The sequence below is a fragment of the Nansenia antarctica genome (genome assembly GCF_963989245.1).
Source record: "Nansenia antarctica genome assembly, chromosome: 11".
In the NCBI taxonomy this organism is placed as follows: Eukaryota; Metazoa; Chordata; class Actinopteri; order Argentiniformes; family Microstomatidae; genus Nansenia; species Nansenia antarctica.
In genome coordinates this window covers 26648772-26667656 of record NC_137681.1, presented here as the reverse complement: position 1 = coordinate 26667656, position 18885 = coordinate 26648772, and positions in this window count along the sequence as shown.

Below are 18885 nucleotides of genomic sequence, written 5' to 3'. Positions count from 1 at the left end.
CTTACTATATGCACAATCCCAAAAAAGCAAAGCGTGTCCTTGGGTTTGTGAAAGGCGCTAGGCCTATATAAAATCAAGATATTCTTCTTATTCTTATTCGTATTCTTATAAAAAAACGAATTGTAATGTGGCACAATTCAACTAACAACTCTACTCTTCATGGGTCAAAAACACAATTTGCAGTATTATTATAGTACCATTATATCAATTATCAATGATTAAAACATAGATGGCTTTGAGACAATGCCCCTCGAATGATATTTGTCATGCAGACATTTACTGTAGGTTAGGAGCCTAAATCAATCAACCATTGCCATCGTAACTATATTCAAGGTTTAACGATCAAATAATACAGTTTCTACTTTTATGAGCTGAAATCTAAATCTATGATTCTAGCATCGTTTGGAATTGCATCGAATATCATCAAAGTGCAGTAGGGCCTACAACCAAGTCTCTTGGAGTGAAAAGAAAAAATGATTCAGGTAGAATTCATTGTAAGTAAACAGTTGACATTCAGCATGTAGTAATTGACTTACAAGGATCGTACAGATTATACCCATATCTAACTGACACTGTTTTAAATGTTTTTTATTGTACAGTATGGCTGTCTATGACTACTAGCATCAACAATTCTGCCATTGAGTGATATGGGAAGACAGAAATGCGAAAGATATACCACTCATACATTTACATTTTAGACATTTAGCAGACGCCCTTATCCAAAGTGACTTACTTACAAACAAGTACGTTTGTCTAAGTAAGTGAATCATCTATACATCAGTCATGATAAGAAAAACAAATCCAAGCTAGTTTACCAGGGGCCGTTGGCAGTTGGCAGTTGGCAGTTGGCAGTTGGCCGTTGGCAGTTAGCAGTTAGCAGTTAGCCAGTTCAAACCAAAGATCCGCAACGAGAGGGGACCGTTTTAGAACGTCCGGCTTCTGAATGACCTTTAACCTTTCATCTTTGGTCTGAACTGCCCAGTTTTACAACGTCGGTCGCATGCGGTTAGCACGTTTTTCTCTGCGGCGTTCTATACAGAGTTGCCAGATGGGGCGGGTTACCGCCGAATGGGCTACTTTTGATCACACTGGGCCAGAAAAAAAGTATTTGGATGGGCGGGTGGGCTGGATAAGTGGCATTTAGGCGGTATCAAAATGTCAGCGCCTGAAAGTTACTGAATGCATGAAGTTAAAACACACACCCTAGCAGCTACATACGATGTGCAGGTTTTAACATTTATTTTACAAACATCATTGGCAACAGACATACAGTTAAGGGGCAGGAGATCGGCACCTGCCCAATAGTAATTAGTGGTTTTCTGACGATATAGGTTTTGCGCTGGTTTTTGGTGGATTTAGCGGTTTTTAGACTGTGGTTAGGCTGGAAATTGTCAATCCCATCTGGCAACCCTGGTTCTATAACGGTCTTGTCTTGTCACAGACCCCTGCTAAACAGCAGGGTCCACATATACCACTCATACAAACTTATTACACTTACATTACATTTACATTTACATTTTGGGGCATTTAGCAGACAACCTTTATCCAAAGCGACTTGCAACAAGTACATTTGTCTAAATAAATGAATCATCTATACATCAGTCATCGCAAAAAAAAGTAATCTATGCTTGGGCCAGGGGGTAGAGGGGCCAGAGAGGTTTCAGGAACGACAGTTAAGGTGTAGCCTGAAGAGATGGAGGTCTTCAGGAGGGACAGTTAAGGTGTAGCCTGAAGAGATGGAGGTCTTCAGGAGGGACAGTTAATATGTAGCCTGAAGAGATGGAGGTCTTCAGGAGGGACAGTTAAGGTGTAGCCTGAAGAGATGGAGGTCTTCAGGAGGGACAGTTAAGGTGTAGCCTGAAGAGATGGAGGTCTTCAGGAGGGACAGTTAATATGTAGCCTGAAGAGATGGAGGTCTTTAGGAGGGACAGTTAAGGTGTAGCCTGAAGAGATGGAGGTCTTCAGGAGGGACAGTTAAGGTGTAGCCTGAAGAGATGGAGGTCTTTAGGAGGGACAGTTAAGGTGTAGCCTGAAGAGATGGAGGTCTTTAGGAGGGACAGTTAAGGTGTAGCCTGAAGAGATGGAGGTCTTCAGGAGGGACAGTTAAGGTGTAGCCTGAAAGGATGGAGGTCTTCAGGAGGGACAGTTAATATGTAGCCTGAAGAGATGGAGGTCTTTAGGAGGGACAGTTAAGGTGTAGCCTGAAAGGATGGAGGTCTTCAGGAGGGACAGTTAAGATGTAGCCTGAAGAGATGGAGTGGTGATTCTAGAGATTTATACATGGGGTGGCAAAGGGGTGGCAAGCAGATATTTTAGTGTGGCCATAATTTGTGGCCATCTTAATATGTGATTAATATATGTATATTTATCATCCCTTATTGCCTGTTCTACATATAGAACTAGTGTGTGCACACCAGTGTGTATGTGTACAGGTTTCTCTCTTATCCAGTAAATTATTACAAAGACATTTGAGGTTTGTGGGAGAAAAAAAACATTTTATTATCTCTTTCATTCAGAGACAATAAACAAGGAACATGAACAATGCTGCCAGAGTATGGGCGCGCTGAACTTGATCGTCAGAACAAACATAATAAGAATTAGTTGGGGGCCTTAGGGATATTTTTGTGCAAATTTGTGCAAAAGCACCAAATGTGGCCCAGATGTAGCTCAGAGTATGCTCTAATGATTTAGCCAGGGCGCCCGAGCCAACGACCACCGGGGTCGCCATGGCGGCCAAATCAATATGGCCGCCCTCTGAAAAAGGTTTCGGCTATAACTTTTGAACCAAATGAACTAGAAATGCAAGCCTGGTGTCTATTTTATGTTTTTTGACTATTAGAAACACATTAGAATGCCTATATTCATGATTGGGTGTGTCTGGACCCCTAATTTGCATAATGCCTTTTTTTTGTTTTGTTTGGCTTTTGGGTCAGGTCGATTGGCAAATGTCAATTTCCTTGCTGTGACGTATTGCGTTGGTCTTGCGCAGGTGTGATGGGTGCCGCCAAATGCATTGTACTTCTGACATTGACATTCTCGGTTGCAGGTTGGCATCTTCTGTATTAGCTGCACAGGGTTTGAGGAACTCTGGACCATGGAGGACGACAGGGTTCGAGTTATAAGCTGAGCTTTGTGGGGGGTCTCCAAAATAACAGTGCGAAATGTTCTCATGCACGCGCGCGAATCATGCCCACACAGCATGGGACTTACACGTTTTAATTAGCCATAGGCTACTCATTTCACCACATCAACAGCACCACATGAAACAACAAGCGATAGTTACGGGTATCTCGGCCAATAATTTTGTTGTTTTTGCTATACAGTCCATTCACTTTCCCTGTTAGCACGACACATTGTCCACATCTCCATTTCCAGTGACATCGCACCTGACATAAATAATCGTGTATGCTCGTCCATGAATTGTGCTTTCATCTAATGTTATGCTACTACGGGAATCAAGTGATTTGACATTAGAAATGAATTTGTTTCATCTCTTGTGCAATGTGCTCTACAATCTGGGCACATGAATGATCGGATCGGTGAGCAGGGGCCAACTGTCGCGCCATTCATCTCATTAAGTTTCATCATTGGATTCAGTTTTGTATAAGGCGACAGTATGATGATCTGCTACGGCGGACAGAAAGCCGGGGCACCACTCTCGAAGCAGAGGCTGTCCATTCGGGCTCATTCCACCAGGGGCATGGCCACATCAGTGGCCATTCTCAGGGGAGTTGGAGTGGAGGAGATATGTGAGGCGGCGTCTTGGTCGTCGCCATCACCTTTTGTACGGTATTACTTCCTCATCCTTTTCTCATTCTGTCCTCAGTTTTGCTTATGACTGATGTAGTGAGGAAGGCACTTGGATTACCCTGGTCATGGGGATTCTATTCAAGTGCTGTCAGGATGAATACGGATGTGCCTGGGGAGGGGACCCTCCTCCAGGACATGTTCCGTTAGATCAACAACCCTACGTGCTCACGTAAGGGCTAGATCAGTGGAGCAGACTCGGTGTGGGTTGGGCCAACTTTTTAAGGTTGTCTTGAACCAACATCAGTGGTCAGCTCCGGGTGCCGCTGAGATTGTTTTCTGACTAATAGTCTCAGTGGGGGTACATTTGGCCTCGCTCGCTCCGCCTAAACCAATAGGAGCAGAGCTCCCCTATGGGGCGGAGCTCCACGATATAGAACGATAGTTATGGAGATAGACTCCAGTTCTATGAGTGGAGCGGAGCCCCATAGGGCTGCTGGCCCACTTCGACTTGTTCAAACCCGGCTGTATTGTATGTTTGGGAGAATGAGGGATCGAAGGACGCCCCTTTTATAGCACCCCAGGGCGGGCGCAGGCATCGAAAAATTCAGTCATTGGCTACTTTAGGTAGCGGGGTAAACCAATAGGAGCAGAGCTCCCCTATGGGGCGGAGCTCCACGATATAGAACCGTTAGTAGATCTGAAACTGTGTGTTGTGTGTGTGTGTTTCGTGCGCATCGCGCGTGTGCCCGCGCGTGTGACCAATGTGTCACAGTGTGTGTGTTCAAGTGGTATCTTTGTAATCATGACACGGTAGACATTTCTAAGAATGTATTTCACTATTTCTGAGTATTTCACTACTCAGTTATACATTTTCCATAGTTTGCTTCAAATAGCTGTTATGTGATAATAAAGTAATAATAATAATAATAATAATAATATATATTTCAACCCTTTGTATATACACATCTCTGCATTCTCTGTGCCATTATGCTTGTTAATCATTTTAATTCGTTAGAGTAAACTAATAGGTATGAAATGAAAAAAAGATTCATTACCTTTAGCTATGGTTAATGTAATAGGGTCAACCATTACATATCTTCTCCTATTATCTTTTATCACTTTCTCTTCAGAGAATGGTAGAGATGTATTAATTACTATGGCCACACCCCTCTTCTTACCATATGACGCATGAAATACTTGGTTTACCAAATCCTTTCTCAATGTTTTGTAGTCTTCCTCAATCAGATGTGTTTTTTGTAGTAAAGCAACAAGATTGAATGAAATGCAATGAATTTATTGTAAATCAATACAGCATGAAACCATATTTACATAAAAATGGATTGACCATACACAAACAAAAACGTATTCATTCACAAATTAGCTGGAATCAAGTAAAAACATTGTGTAGGTTAACCGAAATATAGCATGTGTACATATACATATATATCTTATTTGGGAAAACCTCAAACAAGCAGAACCATGATAATAACCACACCAATGAGTGTAGTGAGTGACCCCCACAAGGGACCGGGTATTGTCACCACCATAAGGAGGAGTGGAGATGCTACAGAGCGGGAGCTATGGACAGACAGGATGCGTCAATGGGTAACAGCTGGTCTCCGGCAGGACAATTCCATGGCCAATGTTAATAATGCTGTCTAGTCTGTCACCAGGCCGATCCTGGACGTAGGCCCCAGAGAGACGGAGGGAGAGCCTGGCAGTTGAAAGCGTGGGGCCTGTAGCCACATCTAACCCACGCCCATGGAGAGGATGGACTGACTCAGACAGCATGCACGTGTCAAAAGCCCCTCCATCTGACATGACTCTAACTCTAGCTAGATCCAGACTCTAGCTGGAAGGAATAAGTGAATAAGGCCATCGGTCATCCACCGTTATCGTTTGGGGTAATGTGACCAACATGTAGTTCACACTACTGTTCAGATTCAGTTTTATATTTGCGACTGCAAACACACTAATTAATCAATCACTCTTCCGGGCTGGGAGCCTTGAAACTTGCGCACACAGGGATGCCAAGATTGTCCTTAACCTCTAACAGAAATAAATCATAATCAATTGAAAGTTCAAATTCAAACAAAAAAATGTCCAGCAATTCTTGACGTTCTTCTTCGTCTTCAGTCAGTTTCAATTTAGCCTCTATTTCCTCTCTCTGTATTTTCTCCAATTGAAGAAAAGCAGGCTCCTGGACCTTCCCTTCCAGCCGGTGGGCGTTCTTCTTCATCCACTCCGCTCCCAGGAGGGTGGACTTGCCACGGTCTACAAGACAAAAACAGTTTAAAGTCCTCTTACAGTGGTCCATAGAAACAGTTCCAGTGGTGTAGTGCAGTGGTCACCAACCTTTTTAAGCCCAAGATCCCTGACCTCGGCCTTGGTGAAGGCAAGATCTACCTATTGAAGCGTTGAGAGAAAAAGACAGCCAAGATAGTACTTTAAACTTAATGACGTTTATTTGCCTGTATTTTAATTAGATGCAATGCATTGGTCCAACATTAAAATGTATGCAACAACAAAAAAAAGACTGTATCAAGCATATCAGGCAGCTGTCTTGCTTTAAGAATTGTACATAACTGAAATTCAATTCAAAGTTTGATTATGTCATTTCATTACAACACAAAAAAATAAAGGCATGGAATGGAGGAATGTATGATAAAATCTTTTTGTTCATAGTAACGTTAGCTGACATTCTTGACATTTTGACACTTGACTGACTTAATTATTATTCTTACTTATTAACATTGACAAACATATTTACAATTAGCATTTTATAAAGTAGAACTGTAATGTGTACTTTCTCAGTCAGTGCTAAGTGCAGTCATCTTATGCAGCATCACTTTTCACATCAAAACTAAAGTAAAACTAATGTGTACTTTCTCATATTATTAACATTGACAAACATATTTACAAGTATAGCATTTTATAAAGTAGAACTGTAATGTGTACTTGTGTCTCAGTCAGTGCTAAGTGCAGTCATCTTATGCAGTATTACTTTTCACATCGAAACAGTCATGTTACTCACTCAAGTCAGTGTGATGGTTGTGACTGGATACTGTCTACAAGTGCTTTGTAGTTTGGCTCATAGCTACTGACTGCCAGTCTGAGACAGTCTGTGAGGTGTCTGTCAGTAAGGCGGCTCCTGTACTTTGATTTGATTATTTTCATCTGTGAAAATGACATTTCACAGAGATATGTGGATCCAAAGTAGGCACTCACTCTTAGTGCACATGCAGTGAGCAGAGGAAACTTCTCTCTGCTGACAAGTCCCCAAAAGTCACTGTCCCTTGACCTGGCTTTCAGCTCTATGTCATTTTGTAAATCAACCATCTCCATGTCAACTCCACTTGGCAAAGTAAATACTTGCTGGAATTTGGCTGCTACCTGCTCTATATCAATGGGCACAAATGGGTTTGAGACAAATGCAGCAATATCTCCCATGACATCTAACTCACCAAAACGCCGATTGAACTCTGTTGCCAGTTTGTCCAGGGGAGCACAGTACTGCTCAGGGTGAAAAGCATCATTGTCTTCCCAGGCCTGTGCCATTTTCTCCAGGTTGGGAAAGTGTGTCAGCCTCCCATTCTTTAGGTGTGTGTGGTCCAAACACCGAGCTTGGCCTTGAACCCATTTACTGTGCTTATCATGTGGGGAAGGTGTCGGTCTTTTCCCTGCAGCTCGTAGTTGAGTGCGTTCAGTTTTGCGGTTATGTCTGTCAGGCAGGGTTCGAGTTATGTGGGAGCCAATAGAGATGGTCTGAGGCTCTCTGAGCTCCCATGAAGGCAGTAAAATCAAAAATCTGTGGGGGTCGCTAATAATACATTACCACAACTATTATTTGATCAAAATGTCAATGTAATGAATATGATTTAATTTATATTATAAATATTGTAAAATAAACACGTTTTCCAAAAGAACTACGCGCACCATTAATCTCCTGTGAATGACAGTATGCGTTTGACTGCCTGCACTTCACCACCAAGACACCATGGGGCGCAGTAGAATATTGTGCAACAGCAAAAGGTTGATTAATCAGCTGTGCGGTAAACCGTTGGAACACACAGTGCACAGCTGATTAATCAATTAAACCAATAGAGTGAGACACCAGTTGCCTTTCAGGAAGTAGTGAGATTGTGCACCTAGCCTATTATTGAGAAGCAAACATTCATTCATTAGCTATACAGGAGTATATACATACAGTAGCTACCATGCCGCCCAAAAAAAGGCCACTGCTGCCGACCGGGTCATCAAGCCTAGAAAATTTCGGGTTTTTATCAAAGACAAATTTGACCCTCTCCCGTTCATCCAATCTTGGATAAAGAAAGGACATCGGACGTCAGCATCATGGGTTCCAGGACCGCGACCGCAGCCTACTGAAAACAGACCACTTTGGTCTATCTTGTCTCCGTAAAGGTAAGGTGGCTTTTACTTTTTACTAACCTAGTGTACTAACCTAATGTATTTTTCGCTCCTTCTGTATAGCAAAAATAACACAATTATTGGCCGAGATACATGTGTGACTATCGCTTTTATAGCTGTTGTTTCATGGGGGGCTGTTGATGTGGTGAAATGAGTAGCCTGCAGCTGTAGCGTCAGGATATGTTGGGATTTGAGGATGAGGATGATGTTTCGGTACCGGTACCGTTTTTAAAGTATCGATTTGTCACCGGTATCGAATAAAACCCAAACTGTACCCAACCCTAACTATATGTTTACATGCCAACTAATTAGCTAATTCATTTCTGTCATTTAGAGCTGAGGGGAGCAACAGAGAGACGGACAACAGGACAGCAACAGAGAGACAGACAACAGGACAGTAACAGAGAGACAACGGGAGAGGAGAGCAATAGAGACAGAACTGAATGCACTGAACCTTTTTTTTATTCTTTGCATTATTAACACTGTTGTGTTATTGTGTTATTAAAGTGTTTAAGTGTTTTATGGTAAAGCATTATGAGTGGTGTGTGTGTGCAGGGTGCTCGTGAGTTGTATATTTTGGGGAGGGGGGAGGCTTGTGTATGGGGGCGGGGGGTCCTCACACACAAGGAGTAGCCTAGGGCCACTGACCACCTTAATCCGCTACTGCCTATAGCTAATTAAAACTTGTAAGTCCCATCGCTGTGTGGGCATGATTCGCGCGTGCATGAGAACATTTCGCACTGTTATTTTGGAGACCCCCACAGAGTTCAGCTTATAACTCGAACCCTGCTGTCAGGAACCCCAGGTCCAGTAGCCACGCATCGTCTGCCAGTTCCTTGTGCTCCTCGTTCCTTGTAAGTAAGTAGGCCTAAGTAAGTAAAGCTTTATTTATATAGCACCTTTCATACAAGAAATGCAGCTCAAAGTGCTTTACAACAGGAATAAGAACATAAAGTGAATAAAAACATATATAAAAACATATACATGCATAGAATGAATATAAAAGCAGGGGGAAACAGTAAAAAGAAAAGGTAAAGATCTGACTTTCCACACCAATTTAAGTCCTTTGCTTATGAAAATATGTACTACCACTTGCCTTGTCGACAGGAACGTCTTGATCTCGGGCAGCAAGTCGACAAATCGCTGCAGCACTTTGCCGCGACTCAACCACCGCACATCAGCATGGAGAAGCAGGTCTCCGTAAGCAGCGTCGAGCTCGTCCAATAACGCTTTGAATAAGCGGTGCTGAAGCGCTTTCGCTCGAATCGAGTTGACTAGTTTCACCACCAGTGTCATTACATGGGAAAAGTCCAACACCTTACCAGCCAAGGCCTGCTGATGGATCACACAGTGATAATTGACGAATGAGGGAAAATCAGGGTCATTACGACCAGGGGCGGCGCTAGGGGGTGGCTACTGGGGCTCAAGCCCCGGATGTTTTCTGAAAAGCCCCGAATGTTTTACTTAAAAAAATAAAAAATAAAAAAATAAAAAAATACTCTCGTGAGTAACGTGCAGTACCGGAGTCCAACAGAGAGGCAGCAGCTGCGCGACATTAGCCTGCATACTGCGTAGCCTACCCTGCCCTGAAGAAGAAGTGATGTCAATCAGTGCCTGACTTGCACAATTGTAAGGATGGATATCCCAAAGTTGTTTTCAACAAAACAAGCGCCAAGAACTGTTGCAGCAGCCGTATCAGCAGCTGACAACAATGACTTCACCAGCAGTGATGACATAGATGATGTTTCAGGTTTGTGAATCTTATTAGAAAGGTGACTGACTCACTGACACTACTTTTCCGGTTTGCTAATGCTAGCTGGCTATCATAACATAACGTTATGTTATAATGAAAATGAAACATAGCAAGGTACTGTTACGGTACATGGTAAGAAATCAAACAAAGGATAATACTTATTCAAATAAAGTAATATTATACTTATAATACTTATTCAAATAAAGTGAATAACAGGCTGATAGTCTTTGATATCTGCACTCTGGTTGACTGAGTAACAAGTGAAAAAGAATGATGTAACGTTAATGTTACAGCTAGTAAACATGGAGTAACCACATTAAGTATGCCCTTATGGTAGTATGTATGTATACAGAACATGACTCAAATCTATCCTAAGATGTAACTCTAACTAACTAAGTTTGTTTAATGTCCCAGGGGGGATTTGATTTCACAGTACTATACACAGGCCAACAATACATGTAATATATCGTCATATAACACAGGACAAGACTCTAAATACAATATAAGTGGTGAGCACAGAGTCTGCCCTGATATACATACTGTAACATAACTAGCCTCAGCCCATCAATTATGTAATTCTATACAAATATAAATGATGGTGACTGACAGGGGGAGCTACGTGTGCTGACCTCCCTCTGTGCCCAGAACCACCACAATTAGTTTGCTTCATTAAAGGGTGTGAATGTATATGTGTTCTCCAGTGCCTTTTGTCCGCTTTAAGGTGGTGGTAAGTTGAAGGTTGAAGGCAAAAAAATTCGGCGCGCTCCGCGCGCACATTATAGTCTCCCTCTGGGCTAAGCCCCGGATCTCCTACGATCCTAAATCCGCCCCTGATTACGACACAGTCCAATAAATCCATTGCGCGCACCGCGCATTGCTGGGGCCCCGTCAGTAGTAATCGCCACTAGTTTATGAATGGGTATGTCATTTTCACCGACATATTTTTTGAACTCATTGTAAATATCCACACCCCTCGTTTTCTCCTTTAAGTGCAAAAGAGTGAAGAAATCCACCTTTGTTGTAGAATCCTGGAAAACCATTTTGACAAATGTTTTTTTTGCGAGTCACGTAGCAGTACTATTCTCTTATCTGATTGGTCACTTTCATGCAGCATTTGCGACACAACAGTTTGCTAGAGAGAGAGAGAGAGAGAGAGAGAGAGAGGCGTGTGCAAAACATAGGCTCTTTGTGTATTTATAAAATAAAAATAAAATAAAAAGTTACATTTTTTTTTTTTTTTTTAATCAATCAAAGATCTACAGGGAAAGTCTCAAAGATCTACCAGTCGATCGCGATCGACGGGTTGGTGACCACTAGTGTAGTGGCACCGTTTTCATATACGGTCAGTGGCGGATTAAGGTGGTCAGTGGCCCTAGGCTACTCCTTTGTGTGAGGCCCCCCCCCCCTTTTTTTTTTTTTTTTTTCCTTTCCTAACACCAGGGGAGCCACCCCTCCTAAATTTCGTTGTTTGGTACCTGTACTGTAGCAATGACAATAAAGTCCATTCATTCATTCATTCATTCATTCATTCATACACGAGCCTCCCCCTCCCCAAAAAACACAACTCACGAGCACCCTGCACACACAGACCACTCATAATGCTTTACCATAAAACACATTGTGCTTTAATAACATAATGCAAACAATAAAAAATGCACTGAAAAGGTTGTTATCATCCTGAACTATCTCTGTTGCTCACCTCACCTCAGTTCTGTCTCTATTGCTCTCCTCTCCTGTTGTCTGTCTCTCTGTTGCTGTCCTGTTGTCTGTCTCTCTGTTACTCTCTTCTCCTGTTGTCTGTCTCTCTGTTGCTGTCCTGTTGTCTGTCTCTCTGTTGCTCTCCTCTCCTGTTGTCTGTCTCTCTTTTGCTCTCTTCTCCTGTTGTCTGTCTCTCTGTTGCTGTCCTGTTGTCTGTCTCTTTGTTGCTGTCCTGTTGTCTGTCTCTTTGTTGCTGTCCTGTTGTCTGTCTCTCTGTTGCTGTCCTCTCCTGCTGTCTGTCTCTCTGTTGCTCTCCTGTTGTCTGAGAGAGAGAGAGAGAGAGAGAGAGAGAGAGAGAGAGAGAGAGAGAGAGAGAGAGAGAGACACACACAAAATCAATACAGCAACAGTCCAAATTACATCCACAAAATAAGAGATAGATGCCCAGATTAAGGCAACACAATCATAAATGGTCCTACCCTTAGAAGGTATTTTTCCTTGATTTTCTGGCAGCAAAGTCCTTAATGAGGCTGGTGTAATCCAATGTGCGCAGAATGTCAGACTCAATTGACATCAGGCACAGGTGATTTAGCCTCTCTTGGCCCATTGTGGATCTTAGTTTGTTTTTGACAAGTGCCAGTTTAGAAAAAGACCGCTCCCCGCTGGCATTCGTTACAGGCAGAGTCATAAACAGTCGGAGTGCAACATCAACATTGGGAAACACTGCCTGTATTTTCCTTCCTCTTATAAGTTTCAGCAGTGACCTCGCTGAGGTGTCCTCATTTTCTTTAATGAATTCCCTGAATTGTCTGATTTCCTCCCAAAAATCTTCCTCCAGATCACCTGCATATTTCTTCTGCAGATTAGCCGCTCTTGTGCGAAGATCTAGCATGGAGATGGATGGAATATTGTTCAAAAAACCAAATGTCTGCTGAATATCTTTGTATGAGTGATACCTCCTCTCTAGTTCCATGACGAGTCGATCTATGACAGTGATATAAACCGTTACTTTAAAGTTGTCTCGGCCTGATCGCTCACAGTCAGGTTCAGTGGATTCATCTGCCTGTTTTTTTCGTCTTCTCTGCCTCTGTGTGTCTGCTTTGTAGTATTGGGACAACGGGGACATGTTTTTTGCAGCAAACTTGTCAAAATCGTCCCGAAGACTGGCCACGTAATCCCTCAATGAGTAGACTAAATCAACAGCATTACATAAATCCAGCTCTACTGCCTGTAGAGCTTCGCTAGTTTTGTGAAAGCGCTGCAGTATGGTGTTCCACATAGAACACAGAAAGGCGTTCTCTAATTTTTCCATCTTTGTGTAAAGTGTCGTGGCTTCATCCCGAGTATCGCCAGTTTGGATCGGGTCATCGCTCATCTTCTTCAGTGACTCTTGGATGTTGGCATAGTTCTGGTGTAGTGCTTTTGTTGCTTGCGCATGTGCTGACCATCTAGTATCTGACAAACTTTTCAATGTCTCCAGCCTCTTGTTGTCAATAACATTTAGCCCCGCAGTTATTATCTGCCAACGCGCCGTGGATTTGGAACAAAAATTATAAAGTGTCTGTACAAAATTTAAAAATTCCATTGTCACAGGGCAACAATCTACACCGGCAACTCCCACTAAATTGAGTGTATGCGCTGCGCAGGGTATACCCACTCGGCCAAATTATTTATCTTCTTAATGCGTGCTTGCAAACCACTGTAAATGCCGGACATGTTGGCTGCATTGTCATAACATTGGCCTCGGCAGTTATTGATGTCAATGCCCATTTCTTCCAAAACGCCAAGAACAGACTGATAAAGTGACTCCCCTGAATGACTCTGAATTGGCAAAAACTTAAGAAAACGCTCCTCCACGCATCCATCTGGTGACACATATCGTATGATGAATGTGAGCTGGTCTGTGTGTGCAACATCTGGTGTAGAGTCGACGCTGATTGAAAAATACTTTGCTATTTTTACCTGACTGATTATCTCAGCTAGGACATGCTCTCCCATCAATTCAATAAATTCTAAGCATGTTGTTGATGAGAGGTAAGATGTGGTTCCCTTGCCAGCATTTCCATATTTGTCTATGTGCGCTTTCAAGAATGGATCAAACACACTGATCGCTTCCAAAACACCCATAAAATTCCCATTATCAGGCTGGCCAAAGGTTTCACAGTGTCCCCTCAATGGTAATCCTCGCTCTGCAAGAAACTTCACCACTACAACCACTCGCTTTAACACATCTGTCCAATAAGCACACTCGTTGTTAAACTGCTTTTTTAGTTCTGAGTCAATACAGCCAGCAGCAGCGCTGCGCATCACATGGCTTTCGGAACCTTCATGCTCAGCCAGACACACTGCTGCGTTTTCCCAGTCATTGTAGCCTGTTTTGAATTTATGAGCACCGTCACCAAATAATTTACATGCGAAACAAAATACTTTTCCTTTTGCAGGTGAATAAATTAACCATTCTCGAGGCACGGTTTCGCCATTTGACTTTTTTCTTTTAAATAGTGTTTTTGAAAAATACCTCTTCTGATGCTTGTGCTGTGTTTCTGAAGCGGCGACATTAGCATCTTCATTTTGACAACATTGTGGCCCCATCTTAATCCAATATGTTCTCATGTCTTCACCAACTGTATCCCACAATCCAGGATCCGAGCTGTAAGTGGTGGTAGGATTTGTGTCTGGACTTGGTGGTCCACGTGTTGCCTCCTCTTCTTGATTGTCCTGCTCGGTATCATCAGTGTCACTGTCAGCTGGTGGTGGTACTGGTAAAGTTAGTGTCTCTTCTCCGCGCTCAGCCTCGACAGCCTGCATCTCTCCCCCCATGGCCATGTTCGCCTCAGCACTGCTTGTGCTAGCGACACCCGACCCAGAGCTAACCGTTTCGTGGCTCTCACTCTCGACAACATTGGTCGTTTCAGGCGCAGCAGCATTATTAGAATTTTTTTTTGAAATCTTGGGCAACTTTGCTATATTTAGTTCTTTTTTCATTAGTTCTTTTCGTTTTTTGGCCCCACTCATGTGCGTCCGCTTCATTTTTGCAACTTTTGAATTTCTGGTTTGGTTTGGTTTGGTTTCCAAAACGGAAATGGCTAAACGTCACTTTTGAACTTCAGACTTAACAAGCGGATAGAAAATATAGGGGGGCCTCAGGATAGAAAATATAGGGGGGCCTCGCCGCCTCAGGATAGAAAATAATATGTTATTTTATTATTATTATTATTATTATTATTATTATTATATAAAAAAAAAAAATCCAATGTTAGGTGGCCCCCTAGTGGTGGTGGCCCTAGGCTGCAGCCTAGTAAGCCTATGCGTTAATCCGCCACTGTATACGGTTATAGTAATATACAGTACTGGTGAAGAGAAACATACCCAAGTTGTCGTCTTCTGTCCTCTTTTTCTTGGCGTCTTCCTCTCGCATTGTTGCGGCATAGCTGTGGTCATTTCTTATGGCATTGCTGCCCACCACACTGTCAGACCGCTCACACTGAAGGAATAAAATGCATGGTGCAATCACAACTATTGAACTAACAAAAAGCACTATTATTTACCATTCAGCATCATGCTCACCTCCTGTTCCCTCTTCCGCTTGTTTGCCCGTAGGACCTCATCCCCAACTTTGAAGTCAAAGGATTTGACCCCCTTTTTGTTCCGGGCCTCGTAGGCCTTTTTCTGCCTTGCCTGGGCAATTTGGATGTTCTGGTCAATCTGAAAAATTGTTATAATTTAATTAATTGTCCCTTAAAACATATTCATATTTTATAGCATATATTGCCATTGTATGCATATTTGTTATTATTAGATATTATTATGCATAAATTGCAATTTTTACATCACCTTTGCATGTAGTGGTATGGATCCAGGTTGGGCGGGAGGCGTGTGAGTATGTGGGCCCGGACTAGTTTCTCGAAGCACTTCATGATGATTGGTGTGAGTGCCACCGGGCGGTAGTCGTTTAGGCAGCTCACCGTGCTTTTCTTCGGGACTGGGATGATAGTTGAGGTTTTCAGGCAGGGTGGGACAGTGGCCTGGGACAGGGACTGGTTAAAGATGTTGGTGAAAACCCCGGCCAGCTGGTCGGCGCAGTCTCTCAGCACCCGTCCCAGGACGCCATCCGGCCCCGAGGCTTTCCTGGGGTCCACCGCCTTCAGTACGCGTCTCACCTCATGCTCTGTGAGGGTGAGGCTGCTGAGAGCTGGAGAGAGTGGTGTTTGTGTTGCGGTTACCTCCGTTCGCCCCTCGTCGAACCGGGCGTAGAAGGTGTTCAGCTTTCCCGCCAGCAGGGGGTCGTCCTCTGCGGCTGTGAGCCTGTTGGCTCTGAAGTTTGTCATCTGCTGAACCCCCTGCCACATCCGCCTGGAGTCGTTGCTCAGGAGGCATTCCTCAATCTTCTCTCTGTGCTCTGCCTTGGCCGCTTTGATGCCGCGCTTTAGGTTGGCCCTGGTGGAGCTGTACAGCGGCGTGCTCTTCCCTGCGAAGAAGGCGTTGTCCCTCTCGTTGATCAGTTTTTGGACCTTCCCAGTCATCCATGGCTTCGTGTTGGGGTAGACCCGGACCCGTTTGTCCACGGTGACTGAGTTGGTGCAGTTCACTATGTGGTTCAGAACCGACGACGTGTACTGTTCCAGGTCCTCATGCTCATATTCCTGCCATAGGGTGTCATTTAGGCAGATCTGCAGTGGAGCGGACCCTTCTGGCCAGGTTCTGACAGTCTTAGTGGTGATGGGAGCACTTTTCCCCATTGTAGTGTATGCAGGAATCAGGAGGATTGACACATGGTCAGACATGCCTAGATGAGCTAGCGGACTAGCCTTGTAAGCACGTTTGATGTTGGTGTATACCTTATCCAGTGTTTTTTCTCCTCTCGTTGCACATTTCACATGCTGATAGAACTTGGGTAGTACTGCCTTCAGGTCGACATGATTAAAGTCCCCCGCTATGATGTGAATAGCCTGTGGATCAGTGCTTTGTTGGCTACTGTTGACTTCATATAGTCGCGCCAATGCTACTCTGCTGTCTGCGCTAGGCGCTATATACACACATGTAATTAGCACCGCGTTAAACTCCCTAGGGAGGTATGTGGGTCGGCATTTAACAGTCAAGGACCTGAGGTCCTCTACATACCTGAGGTCCTCTACATGTCTGAGGTCCTCTACATGCCTGAGGTCCTCTACATACCTGAGGTCCTCTACATACCTGAGGTCCTCTACATGCCTGAGGTCCTCTACATGTCTGAGGTCCTCTACATACCTGAGGTGCTCTACATGCCTGAGGTCCTCTACATACCTGAGGTCCTCTACATACCTGAGGTGCTCTACATGCCTGATGTCCTCCTCTACATGCCTGAGGTCCTCTACATACCTGAGGTCCTCCTCTACATGCCTGAGGTCCTCTACATACCTGAGGTCCTCTACATGCCTGAGGTCCTCTACATACCTGAGGTCCTCTACATGCCTGAGGTCCTCTACATGTCTGAGGTCCTCTACATACCTGAGGTCCTCTACATGCCTGAGGTCCTCTACATACCTGAGGTCCTCTACATGCCTGAGGTGCTCTACATGCCTGAGGTTCCTCTACATACCTGAGGTCCTCTACATGCCTGAGGACCTCTACATGCCTGAGGTCCTCTACATGTCTGAGGTCCTCTACATGCCTGAGGTCCTCTACATGCCTGAGGTCCTCTACATGTCTGAGGTCCTCTACATACCTGAGGTGCTCTACATGCCTGAGTTCCTCCTCTACATGCCTGAGGTCCTCTACATACCTGAGGTCCTCTACATACCTGAGGTCCTCCTCTACATGCCTGAGGTCCTCTACATGCCTGAGGTCCATTATACATACCTGAGGACCTCTACATGCCTGAGGTGCTCTACATGCCTGAGGTCCTCCTCTACATACCTGAGGGCCTCTACATGCCTGAGGTCCTCCTCTACATGCCTGAGGTCCTCTACATACCTGAGGTCCTCCTCTACATGCCTGAGGTGCTCTACATACCTGAGGTCCTCTACATACCTGAGGTCCTCTACATGCCTGAGGTCCCCCTCTACATGCCTGAGGTCCTCTACATGCCTGAGGTCCTCTACATGCCTGAGGTCCTCTACATGCCTGAGGTGCTCTACATGCCTGAGGTGCTCCTCTACATACCTGAGGTCCTCCTCTACATGTCTGAGGTCCTCTACATACCTGAGGGCCTCTACATGCCTGAGGTGCTCTACATGCCTGAGTTCCTCCTCTACATGCCTGAGGTCCTCTACATGCCTGAGGTCTTCTACATGCCTGAGGTCCTCTACATGCCTGAGGTCCTCTACATGCCTGAGGTCCTCTACATACCTGAGGTCCTCTACATACCTGAGGTCCTCTACATACCTGAGGTCCTCTACATGCCTGAGGTGCTCTACATGCCTGAGGTGCTCTACATGTCTGAGGTCCTCTACATGCCTGAGGTGCTCTACATGCCTGAGGTCCTCTACATACCTGAGGTCCTCTACATGCCTGAGGACCTCTACATGCCTGAGGTCCTCTACATGTCTGAGGTCCTCTACATGCCTGAGGTCCTCTACATGCCTGAGGTCCTCTACATGTCTGAGGTCCTCTACATACCTGAGGTGCTCTACATGTCTGAGGTCCTCTACATGCCTGAGGTCCTCTACATACCTGAGGTCCTCTACATACCTGAGGTCCTCCTCTACATGCCTGAGGTCCTCTACATGCCTGAGGTCCATTATACATACCTGAGGACCTCTACATGCCTGAGGTGCTCTACATGCCTGAGGTCCTCCTCTACATACCTGAGGGCCTCTACATGCCTGAGGTCCTCCTCTACATGCCTGAGGTCCTCTACATACCTGAGGTCCTCTACATACCTGAGGTCCTCCTCTACATGCCTGAGGTGCTCTACATACCTGAGGTCCTCTACATACCTGAGGTCCTCTACATGCCTGAGGTCCCCCTCTACATGCCTGAGGTCCTCTACATGCCTGAGGTCCTCTACATGCCTGAGGTCCTCTACATGCCTGAGGTGCTCTACATGCCTGAGGTGCTCCTCTACATACCTGAGGTCCTCCTCTACATGTCTGAGGTCCTCTACATACCTGAGGGCCTCTACATGCCTGAGGTGCTCTACATGCCTGAGTTCCTCCTCTACATGCCTGAGGTCCTCTACATGCCTGAGGTCTTCTACATGCCTGAGGTCCTCTACATGCCTGAGGTCCTCTACATGCCTGAGGTCCTCTACATACCTGAGGTCCTCTACATACCTG